Source organism: Tenrec ecaudatus, chromosome 10 (assembly GCF_050624435.1).
Source record: "Tenrec ecaudatus isolate mTenEca1 chromosome 10, mTenEca1.hap1, whole genome shotgun sequence".
NCBI lineage: Eukaryota > Metazoa > Chordata > Mammalia > Afrosoricida > Tenrecidae > Tenrec > Tenrec ecaudatus.
Genome location: NC_134539.1, coordinates 142,007,323 through 142,020,647, shown reverse-complemented (window position 1 = coordinate 142,020,647; position 13,325 = coordinate 142,007,323). Strand labels below are relative to the sequence as shown.

The 13,325-nt window shown below is 39.3% G+C and overlaps 1 protein-coding gene across 7 annotated transcripts in view; it reads right to left on the bottom strand.

Moving 5' to 3' along the window:
- The window catches only part of TLK2 (tousled like kinase 2), a 131,144-nt gene that overhangs the window by 110,191 nt on the left and 7,628 nt on the right, over positions 1-13,325 (bottom strand). The window lies entirely within an intron of this gene.

The following is a 13,325-nucleotide window of genomic DNA, read 5'->3' as shown; positions in this document are numbered from 1 at the left end:
ACAAAATTAGATTATAGTCAAGAGCCATCACATGAACACATAGACACACACACACACACACACACACACACACACACCCCTGTTCCTCAAAGCACAACTCACAATAGCAAAAAGATGAAACAACCTATATGCCCATCACTAGAATGGATAAACAAACCTTGGTACTGATACACAATGGAATATCCTGATGAAACATTAAAGAATAATGATGACTTTATGATACACCTCATGACATGATACACCTGGAAGACATTACACTGAGTGAATGTCCTTAGTCAAACACAAAGGACAAATATTATTCGTTATAGACCAAATCAAAAGGTTTTCAATGTAAAAAAAAAAATCAATGATAGCTAGTGGGGTGGGAGGGGAAGGGAGAGAAGGTGCAATTACAGGCTACAGGGTAAGCGTGCCATATGGGTGAAGGGGAAGACAATACTGGGGGGGGGGTGCACTTGAGAAATGATAGAAATAGGGCAAGACAATGGGAGATTTATTGGGAGTTGTTGCGTGTAAAATTGATAACCTGAAAATGAGGACCTGATGCCAGGGGCTTAATTGGAGAGCGGGTGTTTTGAGAATGGTGAGGGTAATGAATGTACAAATGTGCTTTACACAATTGATGTATGTATGGATTGTGATAAGAGTTGTATGAGCCCCTAATAAAATGATTTTTTTAAAAGCAAGCAAGGAAAGCCTAAAAATAAAACTGATAACCTGCTCTGTAAACACCTAATTCACAATAAAAAGTTAAAAAGAAAAAAGCTAAATCATTCCTATTTCAGTATACTCTGCATTATATGCAGTTTTTTAAAAGGCAAGCCTAAAGAACTAGATGTGACTATAATGGCAATCCTATTCTCAGATCTGAATCTCACATTGCACAAGAAAGCACCAATTAAATTTTTCTAATATTTCAAGAACTCTTCAAGTTTTCCCTATATGAGCATTCCTCAGTACAGGGTGCAGGGGGGGGGGGGGGCGCTAATGTAACACTGGCTTTTCCTGGTACCCCTGAGTGTTCAGACCACTCTAATCTGCACAAGACTCTTCCTCAGGCAGAAAGCAAGGAGAGTCCAATGTCTGAAACAAGATTTCTCATGAAACTCTCTAAGGATAGGAGAGGAAGACATCAAGACAGATAACTGTCTGACAGAACTTCTTGGTCTGTCCCTCGAAGCCAACTGCAGGAAGATGGGTGTTTGAGTCCTTCTGCAGGCCAAAGTCCCCAGTTACTCGGTGGGAGGGTGAGGAGGATATGCTTGAAGTTTAGGAAATCAATATTTCAGAGTAGAAAGAGCTAAATCTCTTTCTGAATGAGGTAGGGACAGTGCACGTAAAAGGGCTGAGAGGATAACCTAAGAGCATCTCATAATGGAGGTAAAGAAGAATATGTCTGGAATCCAGGAGATCCCATAGGCCGACTCTTAGTGTTACCATGCCCTGTGATTAAAGTAAATGCTAAGTTACAGCAACCCAAACCTGACAGGGTGTCTAATGACCCAGACCCCTCAGGAATGAAGGTCTGGGTCAGCCCACCGGGCAAAAAAACCACAGCCAGCTGAGGTGCTTGCCGAGAGCAAAGGTAATACAGAATGGGTAGTAGAAGAAGGTAGAACTATTGGTTACGACCACGTGATCAATTGCAGAAGCGAGGTTTTTGATTGTCAGTATTTCTTTTTATGTGCTTACTGAATATCTTTCCTTTGTTCACCTGTATCAGATACAATTTAGCCAAGGGCCCCATTGGTGTAGGGTTCAAACCCAACAGCCACTCCCTCAGGAGAAAGACGAGGCTATCTGCTTCTATAAAGATTTTTAGCCTCAGAAACTGATGGGGTAGCAGTTCTGAGTGGGGATCAACTCAATGGCACTGAGTTTGGAGTTCGGGGAACATGTTAAGAAGAATATTCTAAACTAATCCCATCATATCTAACAATAGTAGTTAGAACAAAGCAAAAACCACGAAACCGGCGGTTCTCAACCTGTGGGTCGCAACCCCTTTGGGGGTCGAACGACCCTTTCACAGGGGTTACCTAAGTCATAACAGTAGCAAAATTACAGTGATGAAGTAGCATTGAAAAAATTTTATGGTTGGGGGGAGGTCACCACAACATGAGTTGTATTAAAGGATCGTGGCATTAGGAAGATTGCGAAGCACTCTACTAAACAGACCCCTGACAATTTGAGATTAACATCCAACCCAGATGAGAGAGAGCAAGAACAGTCATGATGATGACCAAGCAAAATCAACCATGGGATCAGATTTGAAATACAATAATAGTAATTGACAGTATATATTTTTTTCCAACTAGCCAAAGCAATCTTGAAAATGGACAAAATAAAGCCATAGTTCCAATTACAAAAAGTATAATTAAGACATAGTATTCGCAAAAGTGTGGTACTAGTAAAAGGCTAGACATAAAAAACCAAAACCAAATCAGTTACCATCAAATCCATTTCAAATCACGTTGGTCCAAGGTACTTGAGTCATAAGGTTTTTGAGTCTGTGATCTCTCAGAAGTGGATTACCAAGTCTTTTTCCCTAGGATACCTCTGAGTGCATTTGAACTGCCAAACTTTCAGTTAGTAATCCAACTGCTAACTGTTAGCACCACTCAGGAACTCCGGTATAGACAAAGACCAATAGACTAACATTTACGGGCCAGAAATAAACCCTTATTCCCTATGGTCAAATGATTTTCCTTCAACAAGGTTGCAAAGTCACTGAGGAAAAGCTAGTCTCTTCAATGGTGGTGCTGGGACAGCCGATGTCCACATGGAAAAGGAATGCAGATGGACCCATATATGAAAACAATTCAAGAAGGATGATCCTCAATGTAAGAACTAAAGCCATAAACTCCTTAGACGAAAACCGAGGAGCAATACTTCCAGACCTCGCCTTCACCAAGAGATTCTTAAATAGAACACTATTTAAGATAATATAAAAAAATTAATTTTACTTCATTGAAATGAAAAGCTTTTGTACACAAAAGGATTTTATCAACAAAGTGAAGTAACAACCCAGAGACAGGTAGAAACTATTTGGAAATCATGTACTAATATACTACTCAGAAAACATGTTTAAAAACCTACAATTCAACAACAAAATAACAACCCACTAAAAAAATTGGATAAAGGACTTGAAAAGACATTTCATCATCACTAAGTGTAGTTGTTAGAAAAATGCCTATCTAAGTCACAGTTAGATTCTTACCCTCTGCAAAATGATTACTATCAGAAAAACCCAAGACAGCGGCTAGTGGCGCGAATGTAGGGAATCGAGAACCGTCATGTTGCGCAGCCTATCCATTTCCTAAAATGACGGTGCTGCAGCAGCAGCAAACTGGTAGCTCCTCACGATTATCATACATATTGGTGTTGCTGTTAGGTGCCACTAAGTCATCTCACTGCAGCAATTCTATGTACAGCAGAACAGTGCCCGGTCCAGTGTCATACCGACAAGTGTTATGATTGAGTCTACTATTGTAGCCACTGTGCCAGGCCATTTTTGCCAAGGTCTTCCCTCCCTTTACCAGGCATGACGTCCTTTTCCAGGGACTGCTCTCTGTGGGTGATATGTCCACAGTGGGTGATACCCGGCTGTTCTTTATAAAGTCCAGCTTCTTGGATTATGTTAGAGGACAAAAGGAAATTACAACTGAAGGTATAGACCACCTCCTCACTCATCATCTATCTCATCAGACATTTCCCACTGAGACAGTTTATTGTGCCAACCTGGCTGATAAACACATGTGGGGTTAATTGAAAGGCGGAGGAATAAATGGCTCGGTAAGCCTCGCCTTTCTAGTTCTCCGGTTTCTTGCTTTCTGATGGTCACACCAGGGTGCAACTGCCTTAAGCAGTTCCCTGCTTCAGCTGGCATGGCTGACTTCCTGAAGACATATCCAAGGAGAAGTGCCACATGGACCTGCCCCGATGCAGCCCTGGGAGCTGGAGCAGCCGTGTGGAGACCCCTGCCAGCGCTGAGATGTTTACACATTCACTGACTCAGCTTTCCTCCTGCAGTCAGCGTCATTGCACCTGCTTTGTGAGATGGAGGACGACTTTCTGGATTGGTTTCGGACATATGGGTTAATGTTGAACTTGTGGGCTTGGGCAGCACTGGGTTGGGATGTTTTCTTAATGTTCACTTAACCTTTACATAAAGTTCTCTCTAATACATGAGTTTTTGTGGATTTGTATTTCTTAAGTACCCAGACTAACACACCTACTTATGATAAGTTGAAAATCTATTATTCAACTATTTTGTACAATAATGACAATAGTTAAAAATCAATTATTCGACTACTTTGCCATTAGTAATATGCATCTGGCAGCAATAAACTGAGGTGCAATGCAAGTGTAATGCTAAATATTATGGTTGAGGTTATATGTCAACTTGGCGAAGTCATGATTCTCATTTGCTTGGCAGTTACGTAATGATGCAGTCATCCTCCATTTTTGCTAAAGTTCATTTTCATGTAACAACAGGTTTTGGAACTTCACCTTGAAGAGAAAGGAGTGGTATGGTAAAATGACTTTCTGTTAAAAGTGCTAAGAAAAATTTGAAAATGGACAGGTTGCACAACATGAGAAATGTAATTGATGTCACTGAATTGTTGACATGGAAATGATTGAAATAGTTAAGTACTTTGCTATATATATTTTATCTCTCTCTCACACACACACAAATTATATAGCAAGTAACAGAAATTACTCTAAAGATTAGAAATTATGCCAATGACAATGCCAATACCAACCAAAAATAGGGAGGTAGAAAACAGGTAAGATTAAAAAGTCACAACAGAAAAACTAGATACAGAATCTTTACCTAATGTGACGTAAAAGTTGACGCACACAGGTTATAAAATGTTAACTATTAAAAAAAAAAGTTAACTATTTTTGTAACACAAACTGTAAAAAAGTGAAATAACATATTACTACACTGAAACCACAGGTTAAAATAAACTACTTAATTCTTTTGGGAACTCGATGTACAGGTTTATGCAAATTAGACAACAGCAGATAGAAAACTAGTAAACATTAGAGATCAGAAAAAACTACCCAGAATCTAGTCCAGAGAAAGATAAACAACACAGGAGACACAGTAAAGAGGCAAAGGAGATACAACGAGAAAGTCTAATATGTTAAAGAGAGCGCCAGAATGAGAAGAAAGAGAATTAATTAGAGAGAGGCAATATCTGAGGAGGTGACGCTGAGAATGATCCGGCGCTGATGCAAAATGGCAATCCAGATTCAAGAGGCCCCTGAACCTAAGGAGAACACATAAAAGCAGATGATCAACCTGGACACATCTGACACTCCCACATTAGAGGGCAGCTGCAGAAAGCCAAAGGCAGAGAGAAAATCTTGAAAATGGGTAGAGAAAAACAGATTTCCTTCAACAGAATGACAATTAAACTAAGGGTACTGAAGGGGCAACGAAGGAGGGAGGGAGGGAGGGAGGAGTAATGGAAGTCAATGAACCAAAAGAACAGTACGAAAACAATAGCCAATCTGGGGTTTTAAATACAAAAAAATACTCTTCGAAAATAAAGAGACATTTTAAGGCAAATAAATGGTAGGCCCAAACTACAGGAAGTACAAAGGATGTATTTTACGTAAAAGAAAAAACATTCCAGAAGAAAGGTCCCACATGCAAAAAGGAATGAAGAACAAAATGGTGACTGCGTAGGCTAAAAATATTGACTGTGGCGTCGCTGATTTGAAATCCACTTGATGGCACAGACTTTTAGGGTTATGCCAGGGGAGGTTGCGGGGATACAGAGAGCTAAAAGCAATAGTTACAAAAATGAAGAAAATATTCTAAAATTGATTGTAGTTATAATGGTGCAACTCTGTAATATATTCAAACCATTAAATTGCATGGTATGTGAATTATGTGTCAATAAAGCTGTTATAAATAGAATATAAAATAAAAATTGACTGCATTAAACAATATCAATAATACTCTATAGACTCTCAAATACATATTCAAATGCTGGATATATGACATTATGCATTTGTCGATACCCATGAATTATAGATCACAAAGAGTGAATCCTAATGCAAATCATGAAATTTAATTAACAATAATGTATCACTATTGCCTCATCAACTGCAATGAACATACCACCCTGCCTGTTAATAACAGAGAAACTATAAGGCAGAAGGACAAAGGAAGTAGAGAGAAATTCTCTGTACCATCTGCTAAATTTTTTTTTTCTTTAAATGTGCTCAATTTTCTAAACACTTAAAACTGTTCTAAAAAATAAGTTATTCGTTGAACATACCTGTGTATAAATTGAACATAGAACAAGTGATAGATTGAAGAAATATTATAATTTCTTTGGTAACCACTAAAAGACATAACGGGCATATAACTTTCAAGCTTAAAGAAGAAAAAATGAAATGTTATAAAATTACCATTTCAAATAATGATGGAAACAACAAAATTTAGGAGCAAGGAAAAAAAGAAAAGTATGCTAATGCTTAAATTACTTCTTTTATCAGTAAGTGGGGGGAAATCATTCCAAAAGGCAAAGTATAATAAATATTTTTAAAAACAATTTGGAAGATTTATACCCCCAAATGCAAATACATTAAATGTAAATGAACTAAATATTCCAAATAGGAGATAAAAATTGGGGGGAAAAATAAAAGATTGTCAGACTGGATTCTAGATTAAAACAAAAAGTAAGAGGATAACATAACTAATACGTCTATGTGGATGACAAAGGCAGAAAAATATCAATGCTGATATAAGATGGATATTGGGGGAAAGCAGAGCAGCCCAGAAAGAAGTTGACCTATGTTTTACTGATTACACAAAGACATTTGACTGTGTGGATCACAGCAAAGAACAGACCATATTACAAAGAAAAGGGATTCCAGAACACGTAACTGTGTTACAGGGGAAACAATGGGACAAGAGACAGTTGTTGGAAGAGAACAAAGGGATACTATGTGGTTTAATATTAGGAAAGGTGTGTGTCAAGAGTTATATATTTTCATTAAACAATCCATCTGTATGCTGAGCAAATAATCAGAGAAGTTGAACTGTTAAAAAAAAAAAAAGGTGACATCAACATTAAAGGAATACTCAATCATTATCTGCGTGCAATCTGCAAATGTACCACCTTACTTGCTGGTAGTGAAGAAGACTTGAAATACTTAGGGAAGAAACTCAGTGTGGATTACACTTCAGCGTAAAGACAGTGGTACCCACTAAAAGATATAAAGGGCAAATAACCCTCAAGTTTGAAGAAGGAAAAATAAAATGTTTAAAAATTACCATTTCACATAATAGAACTGACAAAAGAAGTAGTAGAAGGAAAATATGAGAATGCTTAAATAAAATTAAAATTCTCACAAATAAGCATCATGAGAAAGAAAAGACTGAAGTTGGGAGCAGGGAGGGAGGGAAAAAAAAAGAGGACCTGATGCAAAGGGCTTAAGTGGAGAGCAAATGCTTTGGGAATGATTGGGGCAAGGAATGTATGGATGTGCTTTATACAATTGATGTATATATATGTATGGATTGTGATAAGAGTTGTATGAGTCCCTAATAAAATGTAAAAAAAGAAAAGAGGAGAGAGAAAAAAAGAAAATGATTAGGGCAAAGAATGTACAGATGTGCTTTATACAATTGATGTATGTATATGTATGGACTGTGATAAGAGTTGTATGAGCCCCTAATAAATTGTTTAAAAATAATAATAAATTAATTTTTAAAAAAAAAAGACTGAAGTTGTCAAGATTTTCATTTTCTTGGATCCATCATCAACACCCACGGAAACAGCAGTCAATAAATTAATTTTTTTAATAGAAATTAAATTATACATAGCACTGGGCAGCTCTGCTACAAACCATCTTTTTAAAACATGTTAAAAAGTGGAGTCGCTTTGAAGAGTCTCAATGGTGTGCCGGATCCCACTCCATGGTATTCTGAAATGAAATGCCTCTTCTGCATGCAAAACCTGACAGGGTGTTTTAACTTTAATTAGTTTTAAATTGAAGTCCATAGATTTGATGCCTGTTGATTATGGTATTAGCAAAGAATATTGGACATACCATGAACTGCCACCAGAACAAATTTGTCTTGGAAAAAGTGAAGCCAGAATGTCCCTGCGAAGAGAAGATGGTGAGACTTTGTCTCATGTCATGTGGACATGTTATCAGGTGGGATCCAAACAGTACCTGGAAAAGTGTATCTATCATATTTGTCAAAGTAGAGGACCAGTGAGAACAACAATTTAGTCTGATACAGTGGCTGCAACAGGGACACAGAGCAATGGTTGTGAGGATGTCCCAAGACCAGGCAGTGTTTCATTCTGTTGTTCACAGGGTCACTATGAGTCAGAACCCACATCATTATGGCACCTAACAACAATCCTTTTTTCCACTTTAGTCAAGATTTACTCAATTTATCTAGCATATTGAGCAATCGAATAGTCAGAGATGAATAATATATCATCTCAGTTTTCAAGGAGGTTACCTGGTGGCACTCTCAGGTAAGTGTTGGATTTCTAACCACCACGTTGGCAGTTCAAACTCACCATCAGCTCTGTGGGAGAAAGATGAGGCTGCTTGCTCCTTTAAAGATTTACAGCCTCAGAAACCCTACATAAAATCACTATGAGCCAGAATCAATTAGGTATCAGTGATTTGAGTTTGCTTTTGCTTTTGTTTTATTTTGTTTGGAAGGGTTGAGTAAGGGGAAAACAAATACACTATTACAAATATAAGCAATCGGCCAACATCGCCCAACCCAGCCCAGCTTGTGGGGGCTCTTGTAGAAGTTTCTGAGCTAGAAACTTCAGCCAGGTCAAGGTCCAGAGAGGCTGTGGAGTCTCACCACGCCACTCCCTGTGGTTCACGGACACAGGCTGCCAGCCGAGCTCAGCCGGACAGCTCTGCCCACGTGGCATAGTCACATCCAGCCTGGGTCCCGACAGCAGAAGGCCATCTGTCAACTGCGAATATCTGCGTCACAGTAGAGACAGTTCAGAGTGACAAACCACACGGCATGCACACATAGGCGCGTGTGCACACATGTACACACGCACAGGCACACAAATTTAATACAAACCAAAAGCCTAAAATAAACTCTAGTTCTTCACAAATAAATAAATAAAAGCAATCAAGTACTGATAAGTCAAAACAACTAGATTGGAAGAGGGGTATCTGAAAAGCTATAACGACATCTGTATTGTGCTCTGAAAAGCAGGGTAAGTTTGTCAAGTAAACCGAAAAAGAAGACGCCACCATAAGCAGGCTTGCTAAGAACAAGTGGGTTTCAAAAAGCTTATGAAAAAAATTGAATGAAAAGGTAACAGAATTGTTCCACAGACTTGTTAATACCCCTCTTCTTGTACTGAGGATATTGGTTGGCAGTTTGAGGTGACAGTGTTTTGGTAAGGTGGGCGAGTAGACAACGGGGCAGGAGCTTGAGAAAACACATGACAGAGTTAGAACTTTGTTTCGTAGGCCATAGGGGGTTTTAAAGCAAGGAAGCAATATTGGTATTTGCACAAATAGCTGGAAGCAGCACAGAAAAGGATGGATGGAGAATGAACACGAATTGCCATTTAGTCCAACCCAGAGCAACCTAAGTGTGTCGAAGTGCTGATTGTTCACGATTAGTCTTTCTTCCAAAAACCTAAACTCACTGTCATCAATTCTGACTCATGGTGACCCAACAGAGGGGCAGGATAGAATGAATTACCCCTGTGAGTTTCCAAGGCTGTAGCTGATATGAGGTTAACTCAAAAGGTATTGAAAAAAAAAATGTATTGCGAGTTCCAGTTCATACATGCACAGGTTTCTTCCAAACAACATGGCTTAAACATGTCCCTGCACTCATGTTCTCTCAGTATTGCAATTTTATTCATCTCCTTTGGGTGCCTTCAAAACGACAGGCACAATCAAACCAGTGGCTTCTGTGGGGATCTGCTGAGCCGGTTGGAGTGCGAGACCAAGGGGCCAGCTCAGAAGGCGATGGCAACTGTCCTTTGGTACTCTCCACAGGGCACTCTTGGTCACGTTCCACAAAGGACACAGGACAACCATGGGGCTTATTATGAATGGGATTTCAGAAAATGGGAAACTGCCTTGGTGAGAAGAGGACCGGGAAGGTTTCACTGAAGAATTGATTTTCCTGTTATGACACTCTGAAAGCTTACCTATGGGATGTCTCTAGGGGAACTTTCCCTATCCGTCCTAAGCCCTAACCTTGACACCTTTTATTCCCCTAACTTAAACTTTGAAGAATAGGATTCAAGTCCCTAGAGTATTTCGAAACAGCCATTTCGATGTCGTATAAATTAAAAACCACAGAATTCGTCAGCAAAGAGAGCTAGAAGCACTGCCTTCAGAAGTGTCTAAGTCTAGCTACGTGTTTCCCAAAGTGGTCACTGCCACTCCTGGGGCTGGGGGGTGCTGGAATAATCCAGAAGGGCTGTAAAAGCACATACCTATACTTTATCTTAGATTATGTACATTTTTTCAATTGGGAGGGGCACTAAATAATTTAGTTTCTGAAAAGCAGATGGTAAAATAAGCTTTGGAATCTATGATCTAGATGCCACATCAAAAAAACACTTTGATGATTGGATTTAATAAAGGTTTCCATGTTCTATAGCAATACTTTCAGACTTAACCTAGTACAGTTATGAATGAAGAGCTACGGATAGATGGAGGCAACAGCATGGCGGTGGACAAAGCCTGGAGGATTTCCAGAGCCACAAGTGATAGGAGCTGACGTCTGACTGTGAGATGAGGAAGAATCAAATAAATACTACAGAAGCAAACACACAGACAAGTACAGAAAACTTGTCAACCTAGTTTCTTAAAATTCATTGGTAAAATTCAAGTCTACAAATGCAGACTCTTATTCAGTATTTATGATTAAGATGATCTAATCATGAATTATGGAGGTTCATGGTTCAAGGCCACTAGCCTCTCTGAGGTATAAAGATTTGGCAGTCTGCTTTTGTGAAGGCTTCCCCCCAGAAAAACAAGTTCACTGCTATCAAGTCAACACTAACTCGCAGTGACCCTACAGAACAGGGCAGAACTAACCCAGGTCTTTCTCCTGTGTAGTGGCTGGGAACAGCTGACCTTGCAGATTATAGCCCAACACACATAACCACTATTGACACCAGGGCTCCCTGTGAAGGCTGATAGCCTTAGAAACTCTACGGCAGCCTTACTCTATCCTATGGAGTCTCTAAGAATTTAAATCAGCCTGAGAGCAACAGGCTTATGTGATTTTTTTAAACATGAATTAAAATAAAACACCTAAAATATTTTAAAAACAAAAGTAAAAAGTGATTTGTATGTGAAACAAAACCATTAGCTGTTACCCTTAACTGCACTATTCTAACTGATGCACATGCCAGAGTTGTATTTTCGGAAGTCAAATTTCATCCCTTAATATTACCAGACTTACAAACTTATGAAAGGTAGAAAAGCAGTACTTTAAAGATCTCAAATACCCACTGTTTAGTACTAAAACCTAAATTTCTAATAAATTATCTTTGTTTCTGGGTCTACAAAGTGGTGATTCTTCCAAGAAAGCAAACTATAATTCAGGTGGAAGTTTACAAAGCAAATTGGTTTCCATTCAATAATTCACATGTTTTTGCTTCATGACATTGATTACAACAGCACTCTCACTTCCTCACTGCATATATTATGCCCTTGTGACCTTCTTTGCTAACCCCTTCCAGCCATCAGAGGTTTAGTCCTGGGGAAATGTTGCCCTTTTGATCTCATATGATTGACTGTCCTAAGGAATATGTGCCTCCCCCCCCCCATACAGTTCGTCCTTAGACTTCTCACTTGGCTGAACGTGAGCCAAGGGTGAGTTCAGTTCTAGGCTTGAAGGGTGTCTACGGGGCATAATCTAAGGTGTTGCCCAGTCTCTAACAGACCAGTAAACCTAGTCTTTTTCAGATTTTGAGTTTTTAATTCAAAATAATTTTCTACTTTTTCAGGGTCTTAAAGACTTGAAGATAAACAAGCGGCCATCTATCTGAGAAGCAACAAAGCCCAAATGGAAGAAGCACACGAGCCTATGTGATCACGAGGTGTGGAAGGGATCAGGTGTCAGGTATCTAAAACCCAGAACAAAATCATACCCAAGGTGAATGTGGAGGAGGGGGAAGCATGAAGTAGAGACCCAATGCCCATGTGTAGACAATTGGACATCCCCTCACAGAGGGGTCACAGGGAAGAGGTGAGCCAGTCAGGTGCAGTATAGCACCAATGAAATACACAACTTTCCTCTAGTTCTTTGGTGCTTCCTTGCCTCCACTATCATGACCTCGAATCTACCCTAAAAATCGGATTAAACCAGAATACGCACACTGCTACAGATAAGAGCCCACAACACAGGGAATCCAGGATAGATAAACCCCTCAGGACCAACAAGGAGAGTAGAGAAACCAGGAGGAGTAGGAAAGGGTGGGGGGGAGAAAAGGGGAATCGATCACAAGGATCAACCTATACTCCCCTCCCAGGGGACGAACAACAGAAAAGTGGGTGAGGGGCGATGGAGGATGATGTAACATATGAAAATAATAATCTTTAGCTTATCCACAGTTCGTGAGGAAGGCTGGGTGAGGGAGGAAGAAATGGGGAGCTGGTATCAGGGGTTCAAGTGGGAAAAGAATGCTTTGAAAATGATGATGGCAGCATATGTGCAAGTATGTTTAGCACACTGGATGAATGTATGGATTGTGATGAGATGTGAAAAGCCCCCAATAAAAGTATTAAAAAAAATTTTTTTTAGTTTTTAATTAGAAATCAATCTTCTCCTTTACCAAAGATCTCCAATTGTGATCCCTTTCAGAGCAGTCAGCAGTGGTAGTAGAGAACCATCTAGTTCTGGTCGCAGAACTGTGAAGTCTGGGGTTCATGTGGTCCATCAGTCCTCTGGGCTAATTATTTCCTTGCATCTTTAATTTTAGTCACCCTTTCTTTGCTCCAAATGAGAAGAGGCCAATAGTTGCACCTTAGATGTCTGCTTTGTAGGCATTTAGATCTCAGTTGCTACTCACCAAAGAAGGATATAAAACATTGTCCTTGCAGGTTATTATTCCAATTTACCTTTATGACCTCTGAGACTATGGTCCTGAGCTAAAGTAGGGATTCTAACTATGACAAAACAAACATTCCTTCCTTCATGGCTTCTCGGTTTTCCATTTCATTAGTTCAAGGTCATAAATTGCATAAGTGTTTGTATTCAATAAAACTGAAACCATTATTAAATAAAACTGGACCATTAATCAAGTTAGCAAGGAAAATTAAAAATTAGA